This window comes from Pongo pygmaeus, chromosome X (genome assembly GCF_028885625.2).
Source record: "Pongo pygmaeus isolate AG05252 chromosome X, NHGRI_mPonPyg2-v2.0_pri, whole genome shotgun sequence".
NCBI lineage: Eukaryota > Metazoa > Chordata > Mammalia > Primates > Hominidae > Pongo > Pongo pygmaeus.
Window position 1 is genome coordinate 56,176,049 of NC_072396.2, and position 24,075 is coordinate 56,200,123.

Sequence of the window (24,075 nt, forward strand, 5' to 3'; positions counted from 1 at the left end):
GTTAGCACAGGTAAACTCTGATTCTTGGGATTAGGCTTAATGTTTTCCAGCCACCTTATTCTTCTAGGGCTTGCAGAAATGTGTGCAATGATCAAGCTCCTTTCCTGCAATCACGGAATACAAAACACCACAAAATAAGTTCCATCCTTTCTTGATCGTCAAGGCCCAACGGAAGTCATGCACACTGTGATATATGCTTTTTGAACTCCTGTGCTTCTTCAGGGGCTCACAGCTCTCATGACAGGCAGCAGTTGAACCTTTTGGCATTTCTTCTACTCTTTAGTTGCAATTTCTTGTTATTGAAGCTCCTTCATGATAAGAACCATATTTTGTAATAACTCCCTTGCAACAGTAACCACCGAGTGAATGAATGTGATGGGTCAGGTGCTGCTGAGCCAGAGCATCACTGACGAAAGCAGTCCATGGACTCTTGCCGCTTCGCAAAAGTTTGTTACCTCTCTGCGGTAAGTACAGCATTTGAGAGTATAAGTTTAGGAAGTTTTATAGCATAAGAATACACGTTTAGGAAGTTTTATAGCATGCAGTGAGAGTCATTTGGATGTTGAAATAATCAGGGCTTGTATTTTGTATGTCTTTGCTGTATTTTTCTTCTTTCTCGTCGTTCGTTCACTTTCCTTGTGTTACAGGAATGTATTGACCCATGAGTGACTGATGTACAAAAAAAATTAAACGGTTCTCCTTTAAAACAGAGAGCTCAAGAAGCAACAGTTTGGAGCTTTGTGAAGTTCGGCTGATGTATTTTCTGCAGCATGTATATAAAGCAGGAGTCATTATTCATGTATTTGGAGATGTAAACGGAGGGTGGCCCAAGGGAGATAACTTCGACCAGGTCCCCAAGCTATTGATCAAGTAGACGCTCTGGCTTCAGGACCAGCATACTTCCCCTCAACATGCATGGTTTACATCAATGGCTACTTATCAGGATTTCCAAAGTGCAGATAATCCAACTGTGGTGGGGCTTTTCACTTCCCCACATCACGTGGGCCAGTGATGCCTTCAGAGCAGTTCAGCAGCCTTTATGGAAGTCACTGCAGCAGGGCTCTGAAGCATCTTGGTGGAGCTCGTCTCTGAAAAGAGGCAGACACATTCAAGCATGTTATCTAAAGCAGTGTATGAAGAGAAAACAGAGTCAAAAGATACTAAATGTCCATCTGGAGGGAGGTGGGTACCCAAAGTCCTTGATTGCTGTTTCTGGGTCATCAGGGCTACTGGAGTGGGTAGAAGATAGGTGTGTGTGCTTTAGAGAAGCTCATTTATAAAATAATCTGCCCTCCCAATTTAAGACTTGGATGGCCCCAGTGGCCATTCTCTTCTCTGTTCCTTTCTTCTCATGGTCTCTGGCCTCATTCTCACTGCCTCAGAACAGCAAAGTGTCTATTCCTTTCCCAGGATGGGCCTGGACCCTGTACCCTGAGACCCAACCCTGCGAAAGCCATATCTGGACCCAGGCTTACCCTGCAGAAGGGGCTCCACACACCATAAAGCTTATTTCTTTGGGGGTCTCATTTGATAGGATCATTCCTTAGCAAGTTTGGCCGAAAGCAGGAAGAGGACAGAATGAAGTAGGGTCTCTCTCCCTCTCTCTCTCTCTCTCCTCTCTCTCTCTCTCTCTCTCTCTCTCTCTCTCTCACACACACACACACACACACACACAGAGAGAGAGAGAGAGAGAGAGGTCTAATGAGAACAGATCGCATGCACATTCATGTGGTGTGTGTGTGTGTGTGTGTGTGTGTGTGTGTGTGTGTGTCCATCAATCTAGATGATAATGGTCCACAAGGCTCAGTGGGCTCAGTGGCCCTTACTTCTCTGACTTGGTGAGAAAGCAGGCCTTTGGGTAGTAAGGGTGTTTAAAAAGTCAGTGGAAGGGCAGTTCTGTAGTTCTGGAGTGCCTGTTCCACTTGGAGCTGAGCCAGCCTTCAGAGGAGAGGTCTGTTTTAAGCAAGACAAGGTCACAGAGAGGCCCTGCCACTCAGCCTCAGACTCAGAATCGAGCTCATGCACACTGAAGTAGCAGTGGCACACAGGAGACTGAGGCAGGTGCCCAGACATACAGACTGTGGCTTCCATGTGGTCATCAGAAGCTTCTGTGGTTCCGTGGGCAGGCTTGTTACCAGTGTAAGAGGATGCAAGAGTAATCCCACACTCTGACTTGCCAGCAAATGTGAGCTTTATAAGCCTACCTGGAGAGGCAGGCTGTCTCTCAAAGCTTTACTCTTCCAATTGTTTGCTAAGTGAACTTGGCCAGTCCATCTGACCTCCTTGAGCGGCAGACCTCTCACATGTAGCATGGTATTATGACACAATCCACCTAACGGGTTGTTTGGAGTGTTAAATGTTGGTAAAGTGCCCACAAGTGTGCCTCATGCATAGTAGATACTCAACAGACATGCAGAATCAACAAATAGGCAGCTGCCTAACCTCAGCTAGAAGAGTTCAGGAGGGCCAGAATGCCTAGCTGACATCTACCCAATCCAGTAACTCCCTGTTTTGCAACTCCTCCTGCATGCTCCAGCTCTCCCCTTGATACAAGGTCCCGGCGCCCTCCTGCCTACTCAAAGCTGCCGCTCCAAGGATGCTCTCTGCCACCCCTGTGCTATCGATTTCATGTCTCTCCACCGGGTGCTTGCCTTCAGCACAATGGTATTTCTTCCACCTGAAGTAAACCTTTTCCTGACTCCCTCTTTCCCCACCAGATGCCGCCTGATTTCTTTGCTCCCCGTTGCTGCAAAACTCCTTGTGAAACTTGTCCATACTCATTGATTCCTCTCCCCCCATTCTCTCTTAAAGCTGTCCCAAGCAGGCTTTTTCACACAGTCCCCCAAAGAAGCTGCTCTTATTAAGGTCACCAGGAACCTCTGCGTTGCTAAATGCCATGGTTAATTCTCACTCCTCTTCTTATTTCCCCTGACATCAGCAGTTTGAGCAGGGTGGACCGCTGGATGTCTCTTGAGACACTTTTATTCACATAGTTCCCAGGACACTCTTGGTTTTCCTCCATGCGTCACTGGTGCCAATTTCCCCATCTCCTCAGCTGGTGTCTCCTCTTCTCTCTCATCCCTTTATGCTGCAGGGCTCTGTTCATGACCTTCTGCCCTCCTCTATGTGCTCTCCCTCCCTAGCAGAGCTCATGTAGTCTCGTGGCTTTTAAGTGCCATCCACATATATGTAGGTATAGATCTTTCAGCCAAATTCCTGACTTGTATATACAACTGCCTACTTGACTCACATGGATGTCAGAGAGACAGCTTAACTCAATGTGTACAAAACTGAATTTTTGAACCCCTCCCCACCTACAAAGCCTAGTCTCACTGCAGCACTCCCCAGTAGACTGGGATTGATACCAATCCCAGTCTACTTGTTGCTCAGGCAAAAAACAAAAACAAAAACAAAAACAAAAAACAAAAAACCCTTGGTCCTCGCTGACACGCCACATTCAAACCATCAGGAATTCTGTTGGGTCTACCTCAAAATGTATCCAGAACCTGTGCAGTTCTCACCATGTCTACAGACACCAGGATGGTCCAAACCACCATTATCTCTAGCCTGGCTTGCAGCAGTAGCTTCCTACCTGGTTTCCACGCTCCCACTACCCTCGCCTGAATTCACTCTATTCTCGGCACAGTAAGTAATCAAAGTGATCCCTTCCAAACATGTGTCAGATCACATGACTCCTCTGTTCCACCCCTCACTGCTTCCCTCCTTCTTCCCCCCACATTTCACCCCAAGCAAGAGCCAAGGTCCTTAAAACGGCCTCCCAGGCCCTACATAATGTGGGATTCTGTTAATCTCTCTGACCTCATCTCCTGCTCTCGTCCTTTTGGCTCACTCTACAGCAACCACGCTGGCCTCTCTGCCATTTTTCAAACGTGGTAGTCACTCCCTGGCCTTAGAGCATTTGCACCAGCTGGACCTTCTGCCCGGACAGTACTTTCTTTATATATCCGCAAGGCAAACCCTCTCACCTTCTTCATTTCATTCCTCCAATGTCACCCCTCCAATGAAGCCTACCTGCGTACCGTACCCTTGCATATGGCAGTGAATGCTCCACTCCCTTTCCCTTCTCCCATTCTCAATGACCCGAATGCACCCTACCCTGCTGTGTGTTAGCTTACCACAACCACCACCACCACCACCACCACCTGCCCCACCCAAAGTGATTGTCCCTTCTATATAATTAGTAATGTGAAAGGTTTGCATTTTATTTTCTGTTTCCTTGCTCTTGTATGTACCATTCACGAGGGCAAGGGTGCTTGAGATTTGTTCACCTATGAATCCCAGTTGACTAGACTCATGACTGGCACATAGTAGACCTTAATAAGCACTCGTTGAAAGAGTGAATGGATGAATCATTGGATAATCACAACATGCAAAATAATATAGGCTACATTATTATTGAGACTACACAGGCCTCCGTGGTCCAAGTTACAGGAGGAATCTCAACCACTTCTCATGCGTTGCACATCTGGAGATAACATTGGCAACACTGGTGTCATTTGCCACAGGAACTGGGGCGGAAGTCGACCAGTCAAGAACTGGGCCTGATTTTCACTATCTGTGTATAGACTCTGCCTTCCCCTCCAAATCACCCTTGTGAGCTTTGCAAGCCTGTTGCATGATGAGCCGTGCAAGCCTGGAGCCCACTTCTCCTCCAATCTCTGAGCCCCAGATTACTCCAGTTATTCTTCTGTGTAGTCTTGGCTGAGCTGAGCCCCTCCTTTGACAAAGTGCCCTCACAGGGATTTTCAAAGAAATTCCATCTGCTCTTTGACATTTAACTGTTCCATGGCTCACGAGCCCTGGAGGAACCTGTGTACAGGTCTCAGTACATCTTTGTAAGAATCACCCTTCTCCACCTCCACCACGACTCCAAAATAATTTCCTCCAGAAGGCCGGAATTCTACCTTTCGGCCAAAGAAAGGAGTCGGGGGGATCCTGCCTGCTACCCACCTCACAGGAGCCAACGTGAGCCCAGGCCAAATCCAAATCTCCCTTTGGTCATGGCCATTGTCTGCTCTGCATTTGCCTGCTGAGGCCAAGGCCGCAACACTGGGCCCAAGGAGAATGCCCTGGAACCTGTCTTTTTTTCATGGGCAGATGCCCACCGTTTGCTGTCTGTCAGCATCTTATCCCGGTTGCTCTGCTCAAGGGAAGAGGTCTGCCAGTACCTTCTGCATTGGCAACAGTATCGGAGCAATGTCGCAGGCTCAGAAACATTGTTGTTTGCTTGGTCCACCGTGGGAAAGCCAGGACCTAGGATTTTGAGGACTGATGGAGGGTGCTGGGTAGTTAAGTTTCTGGGGAATGTGTTGTGATGGGGAAGTCCACTTGTCTTGGAAGGAAATGCTCACTCCACACATATGATCCCGCAAAGATGCCTGGCAATGGGGCCCCAGCCCTTCCAAATAAAGGGACAGACTGCCACAGCTAATCCTGAAAGTGCAGATCAATTTTATTTTCCCACACCTCCTCACCTGACCCCGGCATGTTCCCTGTCACTCCTACCCTGCGATGTGTCCAAGTTTGAAAACAGAAGACTTTCCCAGCCCCAGCTGTCCTGGAGATGGAGTCTTTCCCTGTAGCATAGCAGCATGGGCTTCAGACTTGGCAGGCCCTGGGTCCACCTGCAAGGCTGCCAGTGACCAGCCAGCTGATCCTGGCAACTTGCTTGTGAGATCTGAGTTGGGGTTTTCTCCTCTGTAAACTCGGCCTGGCCTGGTGGCATCTCCCTTGCAGGACTACTGCAAAGTTAGAGACAATGCATGAAAACAGCAATCAAAGTGCCTGGAACAATTTAGGCACTCGGTAAATGCCAGCTGCCAAGTTTGCTAGGCTTTGGGTAGCTTGGGGGCTCTCTATCCTTGAGTTATCCTAACAACTGGAGTGTTCTAGGACCCAGAAACTCAATCCCTTTTCAGAGGCATCCTTGCACCTAAAACTGCAGCTTTCCCACTTGCTTTGTGGAACCTCCGCTGGGGTGGGGCCAGTTTAGGTTTCAGATTTACTCAGCAAGAGGCTTGCACCTGGATGTCTCATCTGGATGCCCCGCAAAGCTCAAAGAATTTTTGTAAATGGCACAGTGAATGTTTTCTTTTTCTCTCCACCTTCCAGAAGCCCCTTTCCCTGCCTCTCCCTCACCCCTGTCTTTCATTTCACAGCCACCGGAAGTCCCGCCCTTCTTCAGCCTTTATCTAATCAAAGGAAGTTTAACTCTTTGCAGTACTCCTGTAGTGTGTTAGGGAGACTGAACCCCCAGGCCACAAGAGAATAAGCCTGGCCCATTGATCGCTTCCTTCTTGTGCTAGGGCAGGTCACCTGTCACCCAATCCCTTGTTTCCCAATCCCCTGCAGAGCCTCCTGCCTGAGGCCTTCAGGATTCCAGCAGTCATCTCTCTGACAGGGCAGCTGGAGGTATTCTCCCAGTCTTTCTCCTCTTATACTGCTGGTTCTCTGACTGAATTAGGCTTCTTGGCCCGTACTTGCAAAGAACCATTTTAGACCATTGGATGATAATTTGCCACCAGAGCCAAAGAAAGCATGGATTCAGACAGGGTTGGGGAAGACATCACCTCTTCCCCTGAGCTAGCCGGAGGAGCATCCTGTTAAATGGGCAGTAATCACACTGGCCTGGCAGAGATAATATGTGGCATGCCTCTGAGACACGCAGGTGCTCAACAAATCTTTTTACTCTGCAGCTCTCCCACTTACTAGCTGACTGACCTGGTGCTGACTGACTGCTGTAAGCCCCCTTGGGTAAAAGGGCGGGTGGGGGGAGGAATGTAATCCGGCCTGGTCCCCAAAAGGATTGGATGCTGCGGCCAGGGTTACTCACACCTCTTCCCCTGCCTTCACGTGGTGTTTCTTTTGAAGACAGAGACCTTGAGAGTGCACTGGCAGGCAGAGACAGGCAGCAGGTTGGCCTAGAGGAAAGCACTCTGGGTTTGCAGGGAATGGACATAGGGTCTTGTCTAGGATCTCTCTCTTGCCACTTCTGTGGCTCTAGATGGGAAAGTCACCGAGGAACCTGGACCTCAGATTCCCACCTTGTTTACCTCTGGAGGTGGTATTGATAAATACAACTCCTCCCAGGGCAAAGAACAGGCCTTTTGATTTTCTGCAGCTCCAGTTTCTAACACACTGTCTGAATCCCAGAAGGCGCTCACCATTTTCTGGCTTGCTGAATGAATTTGGAGCTGCTGATGGGGTCATAGTTACTACTTTTGTTTGAAGTCTCCTTGCCCTGCAGGCTGAGGAGAGTGGGTCCCTGGGCCTTCTCCAGAAGGTCATTTGCTAGCCTACCCTGCACCTAGTGACGTTACTTTGCACACAGCTGGAAGCAGGGTAAGCCTGGATGTCAAGAAGGAAGAAGGTAGCCTGACCACTCTTTTGTGTGTTATAGCTGCTACCATGAGCCCCACAGGGCTAGGTTGGGCACTTGTCACTCGTGCTCCCCAGCAGGGGACCTAGTCCATGCAGTGCTTAGCTCTTGGAGAAAAGGTGGTAGGATCTGGGCCTGATCCCACATCACTTAGTATAGCATGGGCCATCATGCCAGGTACCAATCCGGACTTACTCCATTGCCCCTTTGCCCCCTTGGACACACACACTTTTAAACAATGTGTGCACCCTAACGAACCATAGTTCCTGAGAGAAGTGCAAGGTTACCTTTCGGAGATGCCACAGGTGGAGCCTTTTCTCTGGCTCATCCAGTATCTCAGAAGCTCTGCTTTTTTATAGCCTTTTCTCTAATTATTTCAGGGTTGTTATTATTAATCATTTTTATTGTCATTAGTTTAAAGTCAGCCACAACACCCACCCTTTGAGGGTCTGCCCTGCTCACTTCTTCCCTTGCCTCATTCCTTGTTCTCCACTTTCCCCTTCATATAACCTTAACAGTTCAGTGAAGAATTTATTTCCAAATGTCCACGCTACCTCCAGTGCCTCCACTTTTACTCCCTCCCCTTCTTCTCTATTACTTCCAAACCTCAGATTGTCCCCTCACCAAGATTTTCTGACGGTCCCATCTTTTTTTATTTCTGAAGTACCCCATGACAACCTTTTCCCCTGCAACCACCCCTTCTCTCTGCCCTCCTCCTCTCAAGATGATTTATGTGTATTTTCTACTTCCGTGGCAGGCACCCTGTGATGTCCCCTTCTTTTTGCCAGTGCTCCCTCCCCTATGCTGGGTGGAGTATCCAATCAAATATCTAATACATAATATTTTCGTCATATATTCTGATCGTATATTTCAGTCCCCCCCAAACTTATTTAGGTGTCTCTTGAATTTTCACACATCCTATGATGCTCCCTTCCCTGGCCCACTCCCCAAGACAGGTCACATAAGGTTTTTTACATTTTCATGGCACTTCAGGCTCGGTCTCTATCCCAGCATTTACTGCACTGCCAGTTTACCTATTTTTCTCTCCCACATAATCTAGAACACTCTTTGGACCTGGAGGATGTGTACTAGGGAGTATCCCTAGAATCTAGACTGGTGCCTCACATAACAGGTGGTCAGAAAATGCGCAAGATGTACTAGTCATTAGGCTTTTTTATTTTATTTTATTTTATTTTATTTTATTTTATTATTGTACTTCAAGTTTTAGGGTACATGTGCACAATGTACAGGTTAGTTACATATGTGCACATGTGCCATGCTGGTGCGCTGCACACATTAACTTGTAATTTAGCATTAGATATATCTCCTAATGCTATCCCTCCCCCCTCCCCCCACCCCACAACAGTCCCCAGAGTGTGATGTTCCCCTTCCTCTTTCCATGTGTTCTCATTGTTCAGTTCCCACGTATGAGTGAGAATATTCGGTGTTTGGTTTTTTGTTCTTGCAATAGTCTACTGAGAATGATGATTTCCAATTTCATCTATGTCCCTACAAGGGACATGAACTCACCATTTTTTATGGCTGCATAGTATTCCATGGTGTATATGTGCCACATTTTCTTAATCCAGTCTGTCATTGTTGGACATTTGGGTTGGTTCCAAGTCTTTGCTATTGTGAATAAAGCCACAATAATCATACATGTGCATGTGTCTTTATAGCAGCATGATTTATAATCCTTTGGGTATATACCCAGTAATGGGATGTCTGGGTCAAATGGTATTTCTAGTTCTAGATCCCTGAGGAATCGCCACACTGAATTCCACAATGGTTGAACTAGTTTCCAGTCCCACCAACAGTGTAAAAGTGTTCCTATTTCTCCACATCCTCTCCAGCACCTGTTGTTTCCTGACTTTTTAATGATTGCCATTCTAACAGGTGTGAGATGGTATCTCATTGTGGTTTTGATTTGCATTTCTCTGATTGCCAGTGATGATGAGCATTTCTTCATGTGTTTTTTGGCTGCATAAATGTCTTCTTTTGAGAAGTGTCTGTTCATATCCTTTGCCCACTTTTGATGTGGTTGTTTGTGTTTTTCTTGTAAATTTGTTTGAGTTCATTGTAGATTCTGGATATTAGCCCTTTGTCAGATGAATAGGTTGCAAAAATTTTCTCCCATTTTTTAGGTTGTCTGTTCACTCTGATGGTAGTTTCTTTTGCTGTGCAGAAGCTCTTTAGTTTAATTAAATCCCATTTGTCAATTTTGGCTTTTGTTGCCATTGCTTTTGGTGTTTTAGACATGAAGTCCTTGCCCATGCCTATGTCCTGAATGGTAATGCCTAGGTTTTCTTCTAGGGTTTTTTATGGTTTTAGGTCTAACGTTTAAGTCTTTAATCCATCTTGAATTAATTTTTGTACAAGGTGTAAGGAAGGGATCCAGTTTCAGCTTTCTACATATGGCTAGCCAGTTTTCCCAGCACCATTTATTAAATAGGGAATCCTTTCCCCATTTCTTGTTTTTGTCAGGTTTGTCAAAGATCAGATAGTTGTAGATATGCGGCGTTATTTCTGAGGGCTCTGTTCTGTTCCATTGATCTATATCTCTGTTTTGGTACCAGTACCATGCTGTTTTGTTTACTGTAGCCTTGTAGTACAGTTTGAAGTCAGGTAGCCTTGATGCCTCCAGCTTTGTTCTTTTGGCTAAGGATTGACTTGGCAATGAGGGCTCTTTTTTGATTCCATATGAATTTTAAAGTAGTATTTTCCAATTCTGTGAAGAAAGCCATTTGTAGCTTGATGGGGATGGCATTGAATCTATAAATTACCTTGGGCAGTATGGCCATTTTCACGATATTGATTCTTCCTACCCATGAGCATGGAATGTTCTTCCATTTCTTTGTATCCTCTTTTATCTCCCTGAGCACTGGTTTGTAGTTCTCCTTGAAAAGTTCTTTCACATCCCTTGTAAGTTGGATTCCTAGGTATTTTATTCTCTTTGAAGCAATTGTGAATGGGAGTTCACTCATGATTTGGCTCTCTGTTTGTCTGTTATTGATGTATAAGAATGCTTGTGATTTTTGTACACTGATTTTGCATCCTGAGACTTTGCTGAAGTTGCTTATCAGCTTAAGGAGATTTTGGGCTGAGACAATGGGGTTTTCTAGATATACAATCATGTCATCTGCAAACAGGGACAATTTGACTTCCTCTTTTCCTAGTTGGATACCCTTCATTTCCTTCTCCTGCCTAATTTCCCTGGCCAGAACTTCCAACACTATGTTGAATAGGAGTGGTGAGAGAGGGCATCCCTGTCTTGTGCCAGTTTTCAAAGGGAATGCTTCCAGTTTTTGCCCATTCAGTATGATATTGGCTGTGGGTTTGTCATAGATAGCTCTTATTATTTTGAGATACATCCCATCAATACCTAATTTATTGAGAGTTTTTAGCATGAAGTGCTGTTGAATTTTGTTAAAGGCCTTTTCTGCATCTATTGAGATAATCATATGGTTTTTGTCATTGGTTCTGTTTATATGCTGGATTACGTTTATTGATTTACATATGTTGAACCAGCCTTGCATCCCAGGGATGAAGCCCACTTGATCATGTTGGATAAGCTTTTTGATGTGCTGCTGGATTTGGTTTGCCAGTATTTTATTGAGGATTTTTGCATCAATGTTCATCAAGGATATTGGTCTCAAATTCTCTTTTTTTGTTGTGTCTCTGCCAGGCTTTGGTATCAGGATGATGCTGGCCTCATAAAATGAGTTACGGAGGATTCCTTCTTTTTCTATTGATTGGAATAGTTTCAGAAGGAATGGTATCAGTTCCTCCTTGTACCTCTGGTAGAATTCGGCTGTGTATCCATCTGGTCCTGGATTTTTTTTTGGTTGGTAAGCTATTGATTATTGCCTCAATTTCAGAGTCTGTTTTTGGTCTATTCAGAGATTCAACTTCTTCCTGGTTTAGTCTTGGGAGAGTGTGTGTGCTGTAGAATTTATCCATTTCTTCTAGATTTTCTAGTTTATTTGCGTAGAGATGTTTGTAGTATTCTCTGATGGTAGTTTGTATTTCTGTGGGATCGGTGGTGATATCCCCTTTATCATTTTTTATTGCGTCTATTTGATTCTTCTCTTTTTTCTTCTTTATTAGTCTTGCTAGCGGTCTATCAATTTTGTCGAACCTTTCGAAAAACCAGCTTCTGGATTCATTAATTTTTTGAAGGGTTTTTTGTGTCTCTATTTCCTTCAGTTCTGCTCTGATTTTAGTTATTTCTTGCCTTCTGCTAGCTTTTGAATGTGTTTGTTCTTGCTTTTCTAGTTCTTTGAATTGTGTTGTTAGGGTGTCAATTTTGGATCTTTCCTGCTTTCTCTTGTGGGCACTTAGTGCTATAAATTTCCCTCTACACACTGCTTTAAATATGTCGCAGAGATTCTGGTATGTTGTGTCTTTGTTCTCGTTGGTTTCAAAGAACATCTTTATTTCTGCCTTCATTTCGTTATGTACCCAGTAGTCATTCAGGAGCAGGTTGTTCAGTTTCCATTTAGTTGAGCGGTTTTGAGTGAGTTTCTTAATCCTGAGTTCTAGTTTGATTGCACTGTCGTCTGAGAGACAGTTTGTTTTAATTTCTGTTCTTTTACATTTGCTGAGGAGTGTTTTACTTCCAATGATGTGGTTAATTTTGGAACAGGTGTGTTGTGGTGCTGAAAAAATGTATATTCTTTTGATTTGGGGTGGAGAGTTCTGTAGATGATGTCTATTAGTTCCGCTTGGTGCAGAGCTGAGTTCAATTCCTGGGTATCCCTGTTAACTTTCTGTCTCGTTGATCTGTCTAATGTTGACAGTGGGGTGTTAAAGTCTCCCATTATTGTGTGGGAGTCTAAGTCTCTTTGTAGGTCACTCAGGACTTGCTTTATGAATCTGGGTGCTCCTGTATTGGGTGCATATATATTTAGGATAATTAGCTCTTCTTGTTGAATTGATCCCTTTACCATTATGTAATGGCCTTCTTTGTCTCTTTTGATCTTTGTTGGTTTAAAGTCTGTTTTATCAGAGACTAGGATTGCAACCCCTGCCTTTTTTTGTTTTCCATTTGCTTGGTTGATCTTCCTCCATCCTTTTATTTTGAGCCTATGTGTGTCTCTGTATGTGAGACGGGTTTCCTGAATACAGCACACTGATGGGTCTTGACTCTTTATCCAATTTGCCAGTCTGTTTCTTTTAATTGGAGCATTTAGTCCATTTACATTTAAAGTTAATATTGTTATGTGTGAATTTGATCCTGTCATGATGTTAGCTGGTTATTTTGCTCATTAATTGATGCAGTTTCTTCCTAGCCTCCATGGTCTTTACAATTTGGCATGATTTTGCAGTGGCTGGTACCAGTTGTTCCTTTCCATGTTTAGTGCTTCCTTCAGGAGCTCTTTTAGGGCAGGCCTGGTGGTGACAAAATCTCTCAGCATTTGCTTATTTGTAAAGTATTTTATTTCTCCTTCACTTATGAAGCTTAGTTTGGCTGGATATGAAATTCTGTGTAGAAAATTCTTTTCTTTGAGAATGTTGAATATTGGCCTCCACTCTCTTCTGGCTTGTAGAGTTTATGCCGAGAGATCCGCTGTTAGTCTGATGGGCTTCCCTTTGTGGGTAACCCGACCTTTCTCTCTGGCTGCCCTTAACATTTTTTCCTTCATTTCAACTTTGGTGAATCTGACAATTATGTGTCTTGGAGTTGCTGTTCTCGAAAATTATCTTTGTAGCATTCTCTGTATTTCCTGAATGTGAATGTTGGCCTGCCTTGCTAGATTGGGGAAGTTCTCCTGGACAATATCTTGCAGAGTGTTTTCCAACTTGGTTCCATTGTTGCCGTGACTTTCAGGTACACCAATCAGACGTAGATTTGGTCTTTTCATGTAGTCCCATATTTCTTGGAGGCTTTGTTCATTTATTTTTATTTTTTTTTCTCTAAACTTCTCTTCTTGCTTCATTTCATTAATTTCATCTTCCATTGCTGATACCCTTTCTTCCATTTGATCGCATCAGCTCCTGGGGCTTCTGCATTCTTCATGTATTTCTCGAGCCTTGGCTTTCGCCTCTATCATCTCCTTTAAGCACTTCTCTGTGTTGGTTATTCTAGTTATACATTCGTCTAAAGTTTTTTCAAAGTTTTTAACTTCTTTATCTTTGGTTTGAATTTCCTCCTGTAGCTCGGAGTAGTTTGATCGTCTGAAGCCTTCTTCTCTCAAGTCGTCAAAGTCATTCTCCGTCCAGCTTTGTTCCATTGCTGGTGAGGAACTGCGTTCCTTTGGAGGAGGAGAGGTGCTCTGCTTTTTAGAGTTTCCAGTTTTTCTGCTCTGTTTTTTCCCCATCTTTGTGGTTTTATATACTTTTGGTCTTTGATGATGGTGATATACAGATGGGTTTTTGGTGTGGATGTCCTTTCTGTTTGTTAGTTTTCCTTCTAACAGTCAGGACCCTCAGCTGCAGGTCTGTAGGAGTTTGCTAGAGGTCCACTCCAGACTCTGTTTGCCTGGGTATCAGCAGCGGCAGCTGCAGAACAACGGATTTTTGTGAACCATGAATGCTGCTGTCTGATCGTTCCTCTGGAAGTTTTGTCTCAGAGGAGTACCCTGCCGTGTGAGGTGTTAGTCTGCCCCTACTGGGGGGTGCCTCCCAGTTAGGCTGCTCAGGGGTCAGGGGTCAGGGACACACTTGAGGAGGCAGTCTGCTCGTTCTCAGATCTCCAGCTGCATGCTGGGAGAACCACTGCTGTCTTCAAAGCTGTCAGACAGGGACATTTAAGTCTGCAGAGGTTACTGCTGTCCTTTTGTTTGTCTGTGCCCTGCCCCCAGAGGTGGAGCCTACAGAGGCAGGCAGGCCTCCTTGAGCTGTGGTGGGCTCCACCCATTTCGAGCTTCCCAGCTGCTTTGTTTACCTAAGCAAGCCTGGGCAATGGTGGGCGCCCCTCCTCCAGCCTCGCTGCCACCTTGCTGTTTGATCTCAGACTGCTTTGCTAGCAATCAGCGAGACTCCGTGGGCATAGGATCCTCCGAGCCAGGTGCGGGATATAATCTCCTGGGGCACCGTTTTTTAAGCGCATTGGAAAAGCGCAATATTAGGGTGGGAGTGACCCGATTTTCCAGGTGTCATCTGTCACCCCTTTCTTTGACTAGGAAAGGGAACTCCCTGATCCCTTGCGTTTCCCGAGTGAGGCAATTCCTCACCCTGCTTCAGCTGGCACACGATGCGCTGCACCCACTGTCCTGCGCCCACTGTCTGGCACTCCCTAGTGAGATGAACCCGGTACCTCAGATGGAAATGCAGAAATCACCCGTCTTCTGCATCACTCACGCTGGGAGCTGTAGACTGGAGCTGTTCCTATTCGGCCATCTTGGCTGCAACCCCGTTAGGCTTTTATTTTTCTCTATGTTCTGTAGTCACAGTGCACAATCATGGAATGCGAAAGTCTTTATATAACATACACAAAAATGCAGGCGGATTATACAGATGAGCTTGTTTTATTTTATGTTTTTCCCTTTTATGACCTGGCTATTTTACTGAAGAATCCATTCAAATATTTAAAGTGCACTCAATTGAAATCTTATGTACTATATATTTCTTATAATAGAATATCATAGAAATGATTTTTGTTTTAAAAAACTGTTAAAACTCTTGTGCGGAATCTGTACAGGCAACAGGAAAACAAGTCCTCAGAAACTTATTAATACTTAGAATGTGTTCTTTTACCAAAATCTTATGATGAATATAACTTATGAACATCCAGTAATTAAAGGGAGGAAAAGCAGCAGTGTTGAAATAAGACCTAAATCATAATGTTACCCACAGAAACACAAACACTAACACCAAATATTTTGTTTTCTCTTCATTTCCTTTCTTTCCAAATCAGTAATACCCATTGTCCTGGGGCACTCTGGCTCTTATAGTTGCCCCTCCTCACCAAGTGATAGCTGTGACTTATACTTCACTAGCTGCATGAGGAGTTGCTGATGGTAGCATTTGAAGGAAGCTGAAATTGGAACTGGAACTTGCACAGGATCTGGCAGTGGCTGGAACTCTGGCATGGGTTTGGGCCTGGACATCAGTTAGTGCTTTGTATTTGGCTGTATCTCTGGCCTTCAGCTGTTTCATAGCTTCACTGTATTGTGATGGCGAGTCCCAGAGTTCTCTGTTAAAGACTTAGGCCACAAAATTTTAAATTTCCACCTTACTGTTTTTCCGGTTGGCTTTGGGACCCCAAAATAATGCATACCCCAGTGGATTGTCATAGTTCACAAGTTTATACTCCTGGTGCCCATGCTATACAAACTCCTCAGTGATTACCTTTTTCAGGTGCCCAAATATTCTGTACTTCTTCTTCAGTTTCACTTCTAACTTTTGCAGAACCTCCCAGATGAGGCTTTCCTTAGCTCAAGTGAGCACCGTGAAATCGATGCCTAATATCACAGTTAGGAGACCTTTTTTGAAATTATTCTCATGTTTGATGGTGCTTTGGGACTTTGACATTTTCTGGGCCCTTGAAGTACCCCACGCCTTTGAGGTTCTTTGCTTCTGAGAGATGCCTGAAACCACTGAGGATCCAGGGATCTCTGAAGTGCTGAGTTCCTCTGAGATTTTAGGGGCCTCTGAAGTACTGGGAACCTCGGACATGATCAAGCAATTCAAGGTGCTGTAGGGTTTGAAGGTGCTTAGACCCTTTAAGGCCCTCCAGGCTTTTGACATGCCTGGAGCCTCTGAGGAGCTGAGGGTCTTTAAAGTGGTGGGAGCCTTAGAGGTGCTTGAATCTTCTAAGGAGGACTGTGAGATACTTGAGACCTTCGAGATGTTTAAGGCCTTTGAGGTACTCACTGTCTCTGAGGTGCTTGGAACATTTAAAGTGCTCAGGGTCTTCAAGGTATTTGGGACCTCAGTGGTGCTGGGCCCTTTCAAGGTGCTTCTAGCCCTAGTGATTCTGGGGTCCTTTGAGGTACAGGGAGCCTCAAAGATGCTGGTAGCCTTTAAGGTTCTTAGGATATCAACAATGCTCAGGGATTTTGAAGCACTAGGGACCTCAGAGGTCCTGAGGCCCTTAGGAACTCTTGGAGCCCTCAAGATGCCAGGATCCTTTGAGGTGATCTGAGATTTCAAGGTTCTTGGCACCTCAGAAGTTCTGGTAACCTCTAAGATGCTGAGGTCACTTGATATACTTTGCTTGGATGTACTTGGGCTCCTTGATGTGCTGCAGCCTATGGATGCATTTGGTATACTGGAAGTGCTTGGGGCCTCCCAGTTACTCAGGCCCTGCGAAGGGCCTGGGGTTTCCAAAGTGCTCAGGTCCCAGTAAGTGTTTGTGTTTGGAGTCTCTGATGCACCCAAGCCTTGTGAAGTACTAGGAATCTCAGAGACACTGGATCTCCTAGGAGTGCTCTGACCCTGAGAAGTGCTGCAGTCATGAGAATTATTCCAGCCATGAGAGCTGCTGCAAACTTGGGAGTTGGTATGACCCCTTAAAGGAGTGGGGCCCCAGGAGGTGCTTGGGATCCAAGATGGGCTTTGGACCCGCATAGTTCTAGGAGTCTCAGATGTCCTCTGGCCCTGTGGATTACCACAGCCTCTGGAGGTGCTAGGGCTTTACCAAGTGCTTGGGCCCTTCCAATTGTCAGGGGCCTGCCAGGTGCTGGGGCCCAGCCAACAGCTCTGGATCTCTGAGGGATGAGGGCCCTGCCAGGTACTCAGGCCTTGCCAAATGCTGGGACCCACAGCGACACTTGGACATTGCCAGGTCCTCGGGTTCTGCCAGGTGGCTGGGTCCAGCCAGGAGGTTGAAGTCCCCCAAACAGTCTCTGCTAAGCTGTGGGATCCCTCCAGATTGTTGGGCCCATCCAGGAAGTACTCAATCCTTGTGAAGAACTCAGCCTCCACAATATGTTAGGAACCCAGCCCATGCCCCTCCAGGTGTTGGGGCAAAGTGAATAGGGACTCTAAGTCTCCAGGTTTTTTGACACCCCCAAGGTGCTTGGACCAAAGAAGACCCTGAAGGTCCTGGAAGTCCCTGGGCCTTGTGAAGCCATCAGGCCCTGTATATCGCTGCTGGCACCTCCATTCTCTCCTACACCCTGTGAGCTTCGAAGAGGCTCACTATTCTATCCTCGGAGCTTGTGTCCAGCGGTGTTGGGAAGTGGGGGGAGAATGGGGGTTGTGATTTACGCACGTAAGTCAGAGATGGGTACATACAAACCATAGCAGCCTGGAGGGCAGGAGGGAGTAATGTATTATAGAGCAGCCTTAGAAACTGGTCGCTTCAGCTGATATTACTCCCACTGCTGCCACCACCGCCTCTATCATTACTGTCTCTACTTTCTCTACTGCTGCCTCCTGCCTCAGCCCCTCCACCTTCCCTAGCTCTGCAGCCACAGCTGCGGCCTGCCGCTGACAATGCGATCCCTACCGCAGGCAATAAAATGCCACCATTAGCCCATTGTGTAGCTGGTATCTGTGCTGCAGCTTCCTGACTAACCACGCCTACCTACAGTCCTCTAGACTTCCTTCCAGCAGCCTCCAGTCATAGGGCTCCCCTCATATGACTTTGCCCACCCCACTTCCAGCACTTCCCACCTCTGACTCCTGCAGAGGAGGTGGGCGGTCTGTAGTTGAGAATGGGAGGCTGGCAGCCAAGGGAGGAGGGTGCAGGGAAAGGAGTTGAGAAGAGGATGACAACCAGTCCTTGCATTCTATAATTATTAGCTCTCAGGTCTAAGGAAGTAGTGAGAATCTACTCTGTTCATACTGAAGGCGGGCTGTGTGTGTGGTTGGGGGGTTGGGAGGCCAGGGGTGGCAGGAGGGTGTATTCTTGGAAGGAATCAGCTGTCCCCAGCCTTCTTTTCCTGTCTTGGCTTACATAGAGTGTTCATTCACTCGCCCTGTTTTCAGAAGGCATTTATGTGTATACTAATGAATTTGTGGTCCCGTGTAGGAACCGAATAATATTGTTATGGCAGATATTCTGGGTGATGTGAGGAGATGGGACTGCAGAAATAAGCAGGGTGAAAGCGGTGCAGAGCCTTTAAAATGTGATAGATATATGCATGCCATATATGTATATGTATATGTGTATATGTGTGTGTGTACACACACACACACACACACACATATATATATATGTATAAATGCAGGGCACTGACAGGATCAGAATTGCATTTGTGCAGCCTCTCAGAAGAGCAGACTATCTCCTGGCAGACCACATAGGAAGCAATTAGAATAAAAAGCACTGGGAACTAAAGTATGCCTTAAGGCTGTTGCCATGGGGATGGAGAGGCAGAAAGGCATTTTAAAGGTGACCATTGAAGGGCTTTGCAGACAGAATGGATGAAGTGAATTAATCTCAAACATGGGGACAAGAAGAGAGATTAATATTATAAACACCAATGGCTAGTTGTATAAAATTTAAATATTAGGTCCTACTTACTGTCTATCTTTTACATATTGGATATGGTAAAACACTCCTTTTACGTCTTCCCTGACCCACTCTGCTCTCTCCTTCCCCACTGTGCTCCACTATGATGAAGTCAGCAATCATTATACCCATGGAGACTTGTAAATATTTGTTATCTACTTATATGTCCATATAAGTTGGGGGGAGGGGGTGACGGAGTGCAGGTTGGCTTTAAGGTTTCTAGGCTCCAGTCTTCCTGGACACCTGATTTATTTTGCTTCTTTCAGAGCATACTCTGAACTTTATCCACTGCTTGCTTTTGCTCACTGTTTGCTCTGCCTGACCTGCCTTCTCAGCCTTTTCCAACTAGCTAAATTCCATCTGGCTGCTCACAGACCTGTTTCTTTCTGAAGCTTGTCTTGATCTGTCCAAAAGGGTAATGAGTCCTTTTTCACTCCATTGAGGAAAGCCCTATAGCTAGCACTCTGTATCTTTCTTATGTCATTCAAGGTAATAGTTTAAGCTGTTTTCCCATCTGTAAAGTGGGGTTAATTAAAGTACTGGCCTCATAGGTTGTGAGAATTAAGTGAGATAATAACTGAAAAGCATTTATTACATGGTAAGCACAGACTTTGCCTCTCAAGGTTTATCAAATGGCATGTGAGTGTGGCATTTAATAAATGCATGCTGAAGGAATGCATGATGGAAAATATTTTATAGGTGTTCGTTACTGAACTCTTAAGAAACAAATGAATACTTTATGCCTGTCTGGCTGCAATTTTCTTTATAATTAGAGCCTACCGAGTCCTCCTATTGGGTAAGTCTAGCAATAGACCAATTTGGTTCAGGAAAGAAAGCACCTCTCCAGGACATAGTGCACTCTTGAGCCAGCCCTCCATTTGGGATTACCTTTGCACTTGTTCTGGGTCATGGCTTACTCAAACCAGTAGTCTGGCTCCATCTGCTGTCCCACATTCTGAGTCTTCTTAACAGTTTCTAGTCCACTGATAATTGCTCTAAAATGTTTTTCAGTGCAAGCATGGGTGTATTTTACAGTTTCCAGGAATTTGTATCTTGCATGGAAGTCTATAGCATGTACACTCCTACCCTCATGAAGCAAAAGTGGTGGGAGTACTTTTGCAGTTTATTTGCTTGTTTTAGCATGAAATATTTTTGCTGTGAATTAATCTCAAACATGGGGACAAAAAGAGATTAATATTATAAACACCAATGGCTAGTTGTGTAAAATTTAAATATTAGGCCCTACTTACTGTCTATCTTTTATATATTGGATATGGTAAAACACTCCTTTTACATCTTCCCTGACCCACTCTGCTCTCTCCTTCCCCACTGTGCTCCACTATGATGAAGTCAGCAATCATTATACCCATGGAGACTTGTATATATTTGCCACCTACTTATGTGTCCATACACAACATGGGATCTCTTCCTTTATTTAAAGAACACCATACTGTATACATTGTTCAACACTTTAATTTTCCAGCTCAAGTTTATATTTTTTATGTTTACCCATGTAGATACATGGAACTCTAGTTCATTTATTTTAATTTTTAACATTTCATCATTTTCAGTTTATCTTGTTCCTAATGATCCACACTTATGCAGTTCCCATTTTTCCAAAACAAAATAATACTCTTATTATTTGTGTGCATGTCCCCTGTGAATATGTGCATGCATTGCTCTAGGATCAGCATCAATGAGTAGGGTTACTGATGTGTTGGCATGTATATGTTTAGATAGAGCACACGACTTTCTACTTTGTTTGATTTATAAAAATCAGACCATTCCATATTGAATTTCCAGGTTAATCTTTTTCCTAATAAATAATGAAATCCCCTCAATTTATACCTCTAATTCTTTCATTCTAATGGCTGAATGATATTCCTTGCAATTGATTTCCCATAATATCTTCCAGCATCTGCCTGTTGGCAGGGCGTACTGTATTTCCAACTTATTTAACCTTCTAAAAACAATGCTGAAATAAAAGTTCTGTTGTTAGTTTACTAGAATTTTCTCAAATGGGCAATATTTCCAACTGAGTATGAGACCCAAGTTTATCTTCAGGATGTTTAATGAATGATTTAAAATTCTTCCTTCTTACTTCAGTCAGAATAGAGATAATTTATGGCTTTTTCCTGAATCTTTAATAGAGAGCAGAGGCTTGTCTGACCACGTAATTCTGCAGTGTATAAGGCTTGTTGAACATTACCCCAAAGGCACTGGATGGGGCATCACTGAATGTTTTCCAGGAAGGAACTGAAGAGATCAGATCTGTGGTTTAGCAAAATCTCTTTGGCTGCAGTATGGAGAAAAACAGACTATGTGGGAGGGGAAAAGGGAGAGTGGAAGACCCTCATCCAGGCTACAGATAGTGGTGACCTGAAATAGAGTGAGGATGGAGAGAAGGAAATGAATATGAGAGACATTTAGAAGACAGCAACAATAAGCCTTGTGGATTTCTTGGATCTTGGCAGTGAGGGAGAGAAACAGGTTAAGTGGGACATCCAGGTTCTGGCTTGGGTAGGAGATGAGATTCAGAATACAGGAGGAGAAGCAGGTCAGCTGCCTTCTGCTTCTCTTGGGTACCTTGTCCTACTGAAGTATCGTTGGATTTTAAATGACTGCTTAAGCCATACTAATGCTCGGCCTCCCACAACACACAGTCACAGAGCAAAGCAAGGTGCAGCCTGCCCTTAGAATTGTGGGAGAGTAGACATTGCCTATGACATTTGTGTCTTGGAGAAGATTCTCTCTTTAAGCATGAGTAAACCCATACTTGGTTTCCCATGAACTCTTCTCAGAATGACAATTGTCCTTAGAACCCCAAATTGAGCCCATCATCACAGGTATGATGATGCTTCTTGAAATGCATCCTGGGGTCCTCTGGCATCTCAGGGTGCCGACATGCCCCAAGTGACATCAGAGGTAATCTGAACAAAAGGCGACAAATGATTCAACACATTAAATAAGGCTGCATGCTCTTCTGCGACTTCAGTGCCTAACACTGGTGCCTTTAGACTAGCTTTTTTTTGCTCCTCTTGGACATGCCCATACATTTTCCTAATGGGAACACTACCAGTCCTTAATTCTTTCTCTTTAGGAATGGGAATGAATCTGGAGGCAGACATGGGATAACTGCATCCTCAAAAAAATTTTTAAAAGTACTCAATTACATTAAAGTTTCCCTGGTGTTATCCGCTGCATCACTTATTCTTAGGCAATGAACAGTGGTTGCATTTCCTACTTCAACATATATCTGAAATCCATATTATTAATATTCCTAATATCAAGAATAGGTAACTTCCTTCTGCCATTCTTCATGTGCATTATCTCTAGGTGGTCACTGTCATTTGGATGCCCAATGTAGATATGAGGCATCTGAGGCTGTGATTGGCACAATAACAGACCTGGTATCAAATCCCTGACAGGTGATGGAATCAGGAGTTTTGATGCACTTCCCCTGATGGCGCAGACATTGTTCATTCCCTCTGTGGGTCATTAATGATGCTATTCCCAGTACCACCACCCTCCCCGTCTTACAGGGTTGTCTGTGTAGATTTATGCAGCAGGCACCTTCTTCTTCTTTACCTCACCTCCAGCCTCTACTCATCCAAGGACCTCTTGGTCACAAGATGATCCTCCTGAGGAGGCTCTTACTTGTTTCCCATCACTAGCCTATATTCCTTAGGTGCTAGGTTGTGTGCCTTGCTAGCTCAATGGGGTTTGGCCCATAGAACATCCTCAAAATTAAGACACGATGGATCAAATGAATGAACAAACAAATGAATAAATGAGGCACTGTATCTTCCTTCCTTAACATGTCTCAGTTGGAGCCATTAGTGTGTTTGGCCTTCAGCCTGAGGTTTTCCCAGTTCTTGAGCCTATACTGATCAAGTGGGGGAGACCCTTAGACTCAGCCCTCTGAGCATTTGCATGGCTGTGTACACATAGGCTGAGGCAGGAGAGCCCCTAGGGCACCAGAATTTGCTTGCTCACCTTTATCCTTGCTTCTGGTTCCGTGTGAAAGTTCTGACGTTAGTCCCTCTGAGATAGACCATCCACTCAGCGCTTGTCTGTTCAAAATTTGGCATACTTTATCTTATCGAACCTTCACAACATTACTGAAGAGTGGGCATTCTCATTCTCTTTTGCAGGTGGAAGCCCAGCATGGAGGTTCCTTACCTAGTTAGAAGTATGAACACAGGAGAGGAATGGGGGCAGAACATCAATAAAAATGTTGACCATTTCTTGAGCAGCTTGTCTGTGCCAGGCATTTTGCATATTCCATTTATAATACAGTTACTATTATTCCTGTAATTCCAAAGATGAGGCATCTGGGACATAACAGAAACAAATACTTGTTCAACATCAGTGTTAAGTTTTGTACTTGGGCTCAAGCCCAGGTTTGTTTGATGTCATATCCCATACCCTTATGACAAAGCCAAGTGTCGGGTATGGGAGTAGACTGAAGGAGTAGGGACTGGTGTGTGTGAAGGGTGGGGATGTGTGACAAGGGAATGAGGGGATATCCCAGCTGACATAAACCTCCCTTCCCCCTCCAGAGGAGTGAGAGTCTTGAATGGCTCTGAGGCCGGAGCTCATCTATAGGCCATCTCCACCTCCTCCATAATTGTCAGAAGTCAACACTTCAAGATTAATAAAAATCTTTATAACCTGGAAGCTACAAAAGGGAATCAACTTTATTATTACAACATTCCTCTTCTTGTCAGCAATCAACAACTAAATGGGCCACTATCCTTCCTAGAAGGGACACTGTGGCTTGAGAAACTTTTACCATTGGTTAGCATCAGTGCTTAGTTTGCCCTGCAATGTAATGTTAGTCTATGATTGTTGATGGCTCTCCTTAGCACACAGATATCTGGACCTCGGGTAAAAAATTCATGGTCAACAGTGAATTCCCCTTTTAATATCCTTTTATAGTTGAGTATAATAATGGCAGTAGAGATGCAGAGAAGTGGACAGATGGTAGAGATATTTGTGTGGTGAAATAGACTAGACTTGGTGACCAACTTGCTATGACAAAGAAAAGGAAGAGAGTAGTCCATGATGAGTTCAAAGGGCATTTGTTTTTCCTTTGGACCATTGATAATTTGATGGTGGTACCATTTCCTGAGACATAAAACAGGAGGAGCAGGTTTTAGAGACGAAATGACTATGAGTTCAGTTTGGGTTTCATTTGAGGTACCCTGGGACATCTGACTGGAGAAGCCCATTAGGCAGGCTGCTAAATAAAGGAGTGTGGGATTTCTCAAGA

At 44.6% G+C, this 24,075-nt stretch overlaps 1 protein-coding gene across 2 annotated transcripts in view; it reads left to right on the forward strand.

Annotated features, from left to right (window-relative positions):
- The first annotated feature begins 365 nt into the window (after positions 1-365).
- Positions 366-24,075, forward strand: part of FOXR2 (forkhead box R2) — a 152,408-nt gene continuing 128,698 nt past the window's right edge. The window contains exon 1 of one of the 2 annotated variants that reach the window (XM_054471573.2): positions 366-464. The gene's annotated coding sequence lies outside the window, so the exon portion shown is untranslated. The remainder of the gene's footprint in view (positions 465-24,075) is intronic. The other variant, XM_054471575.2, reaches the window with a different exon arrangement.